Source organism: Dromaius novaehollandiae, chromosome 15 (genome assembly GCF_036370855.1).
Source record: "Dromaius novaehollandiae isolate bDroNov1 chromosome 15, bDroNov1.hap1, whole genome shotgun sequence".
NCBI classification, from domain to species: Eukaryota; Metazoa; Chordata; class Aves; order Casuariiformes; family Dromaiidae; genus Dromaius; species Dromaius novaehollandiae.
In genome coordinates, this window is record NC_088112.1 from 19,572,738 (window position 1) to 19,578,642 (window position 5,905).

Genomic DNA, 5,905 nt, shown 5'->3' on the forward strand with positions numbered 1-5,905 from the left:
TTTTTTTGTAGATAGCTCAGCAAAAGGAAACATTTCCCAACTGTGGCAAGGTTACTTTCAATATTTCACTTGGTCCCACTAAACTTCATTTGCCGCTGTCCTTGACGTAGTAGCCGAGCAATTTCACGGTTCGGATTGCCCTCCGAAATGCCCTGGAAGCCTTTCTGCATCAGCAGAGCCAGGGCTCCTTCCAAAAGGAGCTGCAGAATTTAATTAACTCTACTCCATGTTTGCAGTCCTGTGATTTCTCTTACCTTTAACGTGAACTCACATATGGATTAAAGTGAAATAAAACCTACAATTTGAGTTCAATTCAAAGCTGATTGGAAACATGTATTACCTTTCCTTGACCCGGCAGTGAGAAGGGAAGTTATTACAGTTCTTTAGTGAGTTTGTAAACTCTTTACTGCTGTGGCAGTTTTAATCCTGCTGAGAGAAAATTTGATCTGGAGAATAAATTGCTCCCATTTTATTCTTATGTTTTACAATCACAGGTTTAGATAGCAAATAAGCATCAAGTTATTTTGGAATCAACAAGCAAGAATATTATCAGAATCCAGATGGCATTTTTTAGGTTAAATAATAAATAACCATAATCAGTAATAAAGAAATGCTCCAGATCTTGCAGATTTTAACATGCTGACATGGTATAGAAAAATTTGGAGATTTTAAAGATTCAATAACATGGTGACCAAGAAACAAGCTGTTTCTCCAAACAAAACTAACTGACAAGTAGGTGATATATTCCCAGGTGAACCATCAGATATCCACTCGTTCTTTGGAAGCTGCAAACATTTTAGGGTCACACAGAACAGAGTCACAAATTTCAGATGCCAAAATACTGGAAATAGTTTCATGAAAATGAGAATGTAAAATGAAAGTGTAGTCCCACCGAATTCAGAGCAAAATCCTGTTGGTTATAACGCACTAACAGGAGCTAATGGCTGTTTGCATGTCAGCTAAATTGAAGCAGAAATAGAGCACACATTCTGAATGATGAAGGTGATTAACACATTACGAAAGGAAGAATTGGATTTTCTCTCTCTTGAGGTCTTCAAACCAAGGCAGGATGCCTTCCTGGAAGACATGCTTTGGCAAAATAGAAGTGATGAGGTTCCAAACAGAAATTAGCTGCACAACATTTACTGGCTATGATAGATGAGATAAACCTAATTTAATGTTCCTTTCAGCTTCCAGTGCCATGAGTCTCTGAACAGAAATCCTTGTGGATTTTCACTCAGGAAGTCTAAATCAAATATCTAAAGGTCTTTGCTTAAATTAGGCAAATCGAATACTTTGTGCTGGACTGAAGCATCCTCCTGGCTCGAACGGTTCCACCGTACCTCCAATTCCCTCGCTTTTACGCACTTGTGCAGCAGTCGGGCACTACTCAACCACACCGTCCAGTGTTTCCTTCTCATTTAACAGGACGAGGCGGTTCTGCACATTCCCGCAGCCACAGACCTGCCCGCGGAGCTGCAGCACCTTGGGGTGCACAGAAGAGGAGCCAGGGCTGTCAGGATAGAAGAACAACCTGATATATTTTAGCAACAGAGTGAAATGCCACTTCCTAAGCATTTTTTTCATAATTTCTTAAAATTATGAAGAAAGTACAGGAGTGCGGAAAAGACATTTTTTCAGACATTTTTTCCTCTAATCACAATTGTCTTGCCAAGCTGAATGCTTGGGTAAGTCACCCGGGCATTGAGGCACTTCTAAATATGGTCAGTTCACTAGCAGTATTTTCTGTAGCACCTAGGTTCCTAATTTGCAGCGCTTTTGAGATTCATTTGCCACATCACTGAAACAGAAATGTAAAACTCTCCAGGACATTCAGCTGAAAAATGATGTCTATTATGAATGAGCTTCAGTCTCACCAGGCTGAAATGATCAATAATATTTCTTTTTGACCCAAATAAATTCCTTGTACTACACCCTGGAGACACCATAACATTATTTATTTATAGGAACAGCATAATTATTCTGTCCCTGTTGGTCGCTCTGCTTTTTGCATGGTGCAAGACAGAGTAGAAAAAATCTTGACATTTAAATCAAATCAGACTGAAGATGATTCAGTGTAAACAAAGCATGAGGGAAGAACTTACTGGATCTGTTTTTACTGCTGACATCTGTTCCTTCTGACACACAAAAATTACAGAGAATGATAGCCTGCTTCCATGGATGGATAAAAAGCTAATGGTAAAATAGAAATAAAATCGTAACTACATAAGAAAACCTATAATGGGTCACACCAAAGACCTGCCATCTGACAGCGGCTGGCGACACACACTTGCAAAAATTAAGAAGGGACGGGACAGTTGTCGCGTGCTTCCTTCCCTGCTTCTGCCAGGCTCTCATTTAGGGACTGCCTAAACTGAAGTTCATGTCCAGACTACCGTGTTTTCTGTCTACCAGCTGACCAGCACAAATATTTCCATGGTTTAGGTGTACTTTGTAGGAACTCCTTTCTGTTTGTCAAAAAGCTGCTGCCCAGTAATTGCACTGAGTGCTCCCTAATTTTGTTCTATGCCAAAAAGGACTAACCATGCCCTCCTCAATTTCTCTTCCAGTTTAATTTTCTCTGCCATATTCCCAAGCTGAAGTCTGCCCATTTAGCCTCTCTTTTTCTGGAAGCAGTCACCTATTTCTGACCCTCCGGATCGCTGCTCTCCAGACCCTGCCCACCCCGAAAGCTCCCCCTCGCCAGGGGATTACCAGGGCCGCAGGCAGCCTCCACAATGTGGATGCAGCATGGCCTCATCTGCGTACGTATTGATCTTCTCTGCTTTGTTCTCAGCTATTTTCTTACCTTTTTATAGAGGATAAGACTAATTTTTGATACGTGCTGAAATTCTTTAATTTATATATGTATGAACTAAAGAGGTAAGCTGGATCCCACATATAAAACCCATGCACACAGCTGCGAGCAAGGTCTAGCAGAGTTGGGGGATGAGGAGAAGGGGAAGGTAGGGATTGCTTCTTTACAAACCCCAGCAGCGTCCCTCAGCCCTGGGGCGAATGTCCCGTGACTCTTCTGCTGTCCCTGCTGGAGACCACGACCTGCCCAAGCCCTGCCAGAGCCTCTTCCCTCTCCCCCGGCACCCGCGCGGGGAGGACTGAGCGTAGGGTTTCAGCCTGCTTTCTTCGGGATTGCTGTAACCAGCTGACTACACTCACCCCGGCCCCAGTTTAACTTGCTATCATTAAACAACAAGGTACGGTCCAGGATATCTAAAGCCTTTGAGTGGTCAATGTAAATGACACCGCGGAAAGCTCCTGATCTGCAGCCAAAGCTAACTCATTAGGTACCAGCGAAACAGCAGTTGTAGCACTGTTTTTCTTGAAATGCTGACTGCACTGGGGATATTAGATGAGGAATGTTTAAATGGAATATAATTTTTACTTGGTCGGTAATAACCCGATGAGGTTTGTAATTGCTCAGGTCTTATAGGTCACCAGTTATTAAAAAGCAGTTATTAATTTTGCATACCTACCCATGTCTGGTGTCCCTGTAATGCGCCAAAAGACAGAAGGAAAATTTTGGCGATTGGAAAAGAAATCAGAGATGTTGTCTGAGGAGGCAGAAAGGGGCAGGGTGGCGGTGGGAGAGGGATGGGCAGCGAAGGGCTGCGAGGAGCTTCGGCGGTTCGGTTCGGCAGGATTTCCCCGTCTGGCAGGAGGAGGCTCCTGCCCTGCTCTCCCGGGAACATCTCCACACCTTCATCACTCCGCGCTCCGCTAACGTTTCTCTCCAGCATGGGGCAGAGGAGAGGGCTCAGCAGGGCTGGGCTGGAGCTCCGGGTGATGCTCCCCTGGCCCCTGGCTGGCCTGGGGGTAGGCGCAGACACAGCACTGGGACAGAGGAGGATGAGCCACCTGGTCATCCCTACGTGGTCTCCCCGCCGCGACACCCTGCTGCTGCTTGGGAGGCCCTTCACCGCGGTGGGAGGACGAGTCGAGCTCTTCTAGCAAAGCAGACATCACTGCCCAGGCCACCCCCAGGACCGGGAACACACCGAGGAGCGGCGTCAGGGAGGCTTACGAGCCTTTCCACCTCCTCCCCGTTAACCAGCACCGGGTTAATACGCTCGCGGGAGAATTGCGCAGCTTCAGCCTGACGCCTGGCTCCAAGCGTGCCGGGCGGTGGGTGCCGCGATGGGAATGGGAGCAGACTCTTCCCTCCGCTGCTCCCGCATCCAAGCCTCCCTGCTCGTCGCTCAGCATTGCAGCCAGACCTTCAGCACTGCTTTTGTTTTCTTATTCACTCCTAAAAACCTGCCAGGGAAATGCCATGCTAACGCATTAGCCTGGGCCATGCTCTGCCCACGAGGGGAGACGGGGGAAACTCAGAGGCACAGAAACCGGAGGTCACCGTGCCGAGGGGAAGCACAGAACGGGCTTTGTGCACGTTTGCCCTGCCAACTCCCTTCATCCTTGACTTGAAACACTCCACGCCTTGACCTCTCCTGCACAGGACGCAGTGTCACTATATGGAAGCCATATGGAACAAAGGGATTGCTCCTAATACACGCTGAGCATAAAAAATAAAGTTTACAATGGCACCGCAACCAAGGCAGCTGCGTCGGCTTTTCGCCAGAGTGCCCTCGCGTTGGCAGCGGAAGGCTTGTGCGCCTTGCAGGATAAAGCGCGGCAGATCGGGCTGTAACAAGAAGCATTTCGGGCAGAGGATATATCTGTACCTTTCTGCAACCGAGCTAGCTCCTGAATTTATTGTCCAGGTTCCCTGCCCCCGCCCTTTGAGTAATCATTAAAACTGCGAAATGCTTTCTAGAACATGCGAAACAGATACGAGTCTTGATGTTCACGTCCCTTTGAAGGAGGATACCTGTTTCCCATTAATAACCTATGTGCTACGGGATGTGTCTACGGACAATTTGCTTTCTAGTGATTGCAGGTTGGAGTACAAAGCTCAGTAATACCCAGAAAAATACATAGAGTTTCTGCGGCAAATGTTTTAAATGTGCATACATATCTCATGTCTAAAAGTTAGAAATGCCTCATTATTTGCCGATTGCTCCCCTGATAGGACTTGCACCGTCCTTGCCAGGATAAATGACCTGCTGGAGGGGGCAGGGGAGTCAACCGAAAATTTGCATCATTTTACAGAGAAACAGTAAGACTCAAAGTTTGTCCCTTCAATGCAGAAATGAGCACAAGGCTTCAAATAAGCCTGGCTAAAGATTCAGGGGATGCAGCTCCATGTAAGGTTTTGACCTTCTTGTTCCCTGCTTCTTCACTAATCTCTCTCCCTAATAGCATGAGAGATGTTCTGGCAGATACAAAAGCCACCTGATGACCAAATCCTGCCTGATGCTTTCATCTCACTTTTATTGACAAGGTGCTGTCATATTCTGTCCTGCATTTCCAGTGCTTCTGGAGCAGATGGCTAGGGAGAGATTACAACCGGCATCTTGTCTCTAAACTCCTTCACCTTTTGGGGAGGTTTTATTGGAAATCTCGTCTGCTCCCATTGGTTTGGTTCTGCGCCAGCTCTCAATAAGAAATGGCCCATTTCCCGCTTCATTTCCTCCTCAAAATTCACAGGGAGTGCTCAGAAAAGCTTGGCGATTTTGAACCAAGCCCCATCCAAAAAGCCCAGTCCAGACTAAATGTGAAACCAGAAGCAAACCTCCGTTATTCAGCCTAGTGCTCTTGGGCTGGCATCACTCGAGGTGAGACCGTGCTTCGCGTGCTTTTAAAACCTGCTGTCCACTACAGAAGGGAGCACAGGCTCTTCTCGCCAAGCATAGAAAACGCGTGTCAGCGACAAACTTCTCATCGCATGGCAGTGCACCAGCAATGGCCAGTTCAGCAAGACAAGCAAAACAACCCCTTTACCGGGTTTCAGCAAGGAAAAAAGGGTTTCATTCGGGTCCAATTGTTC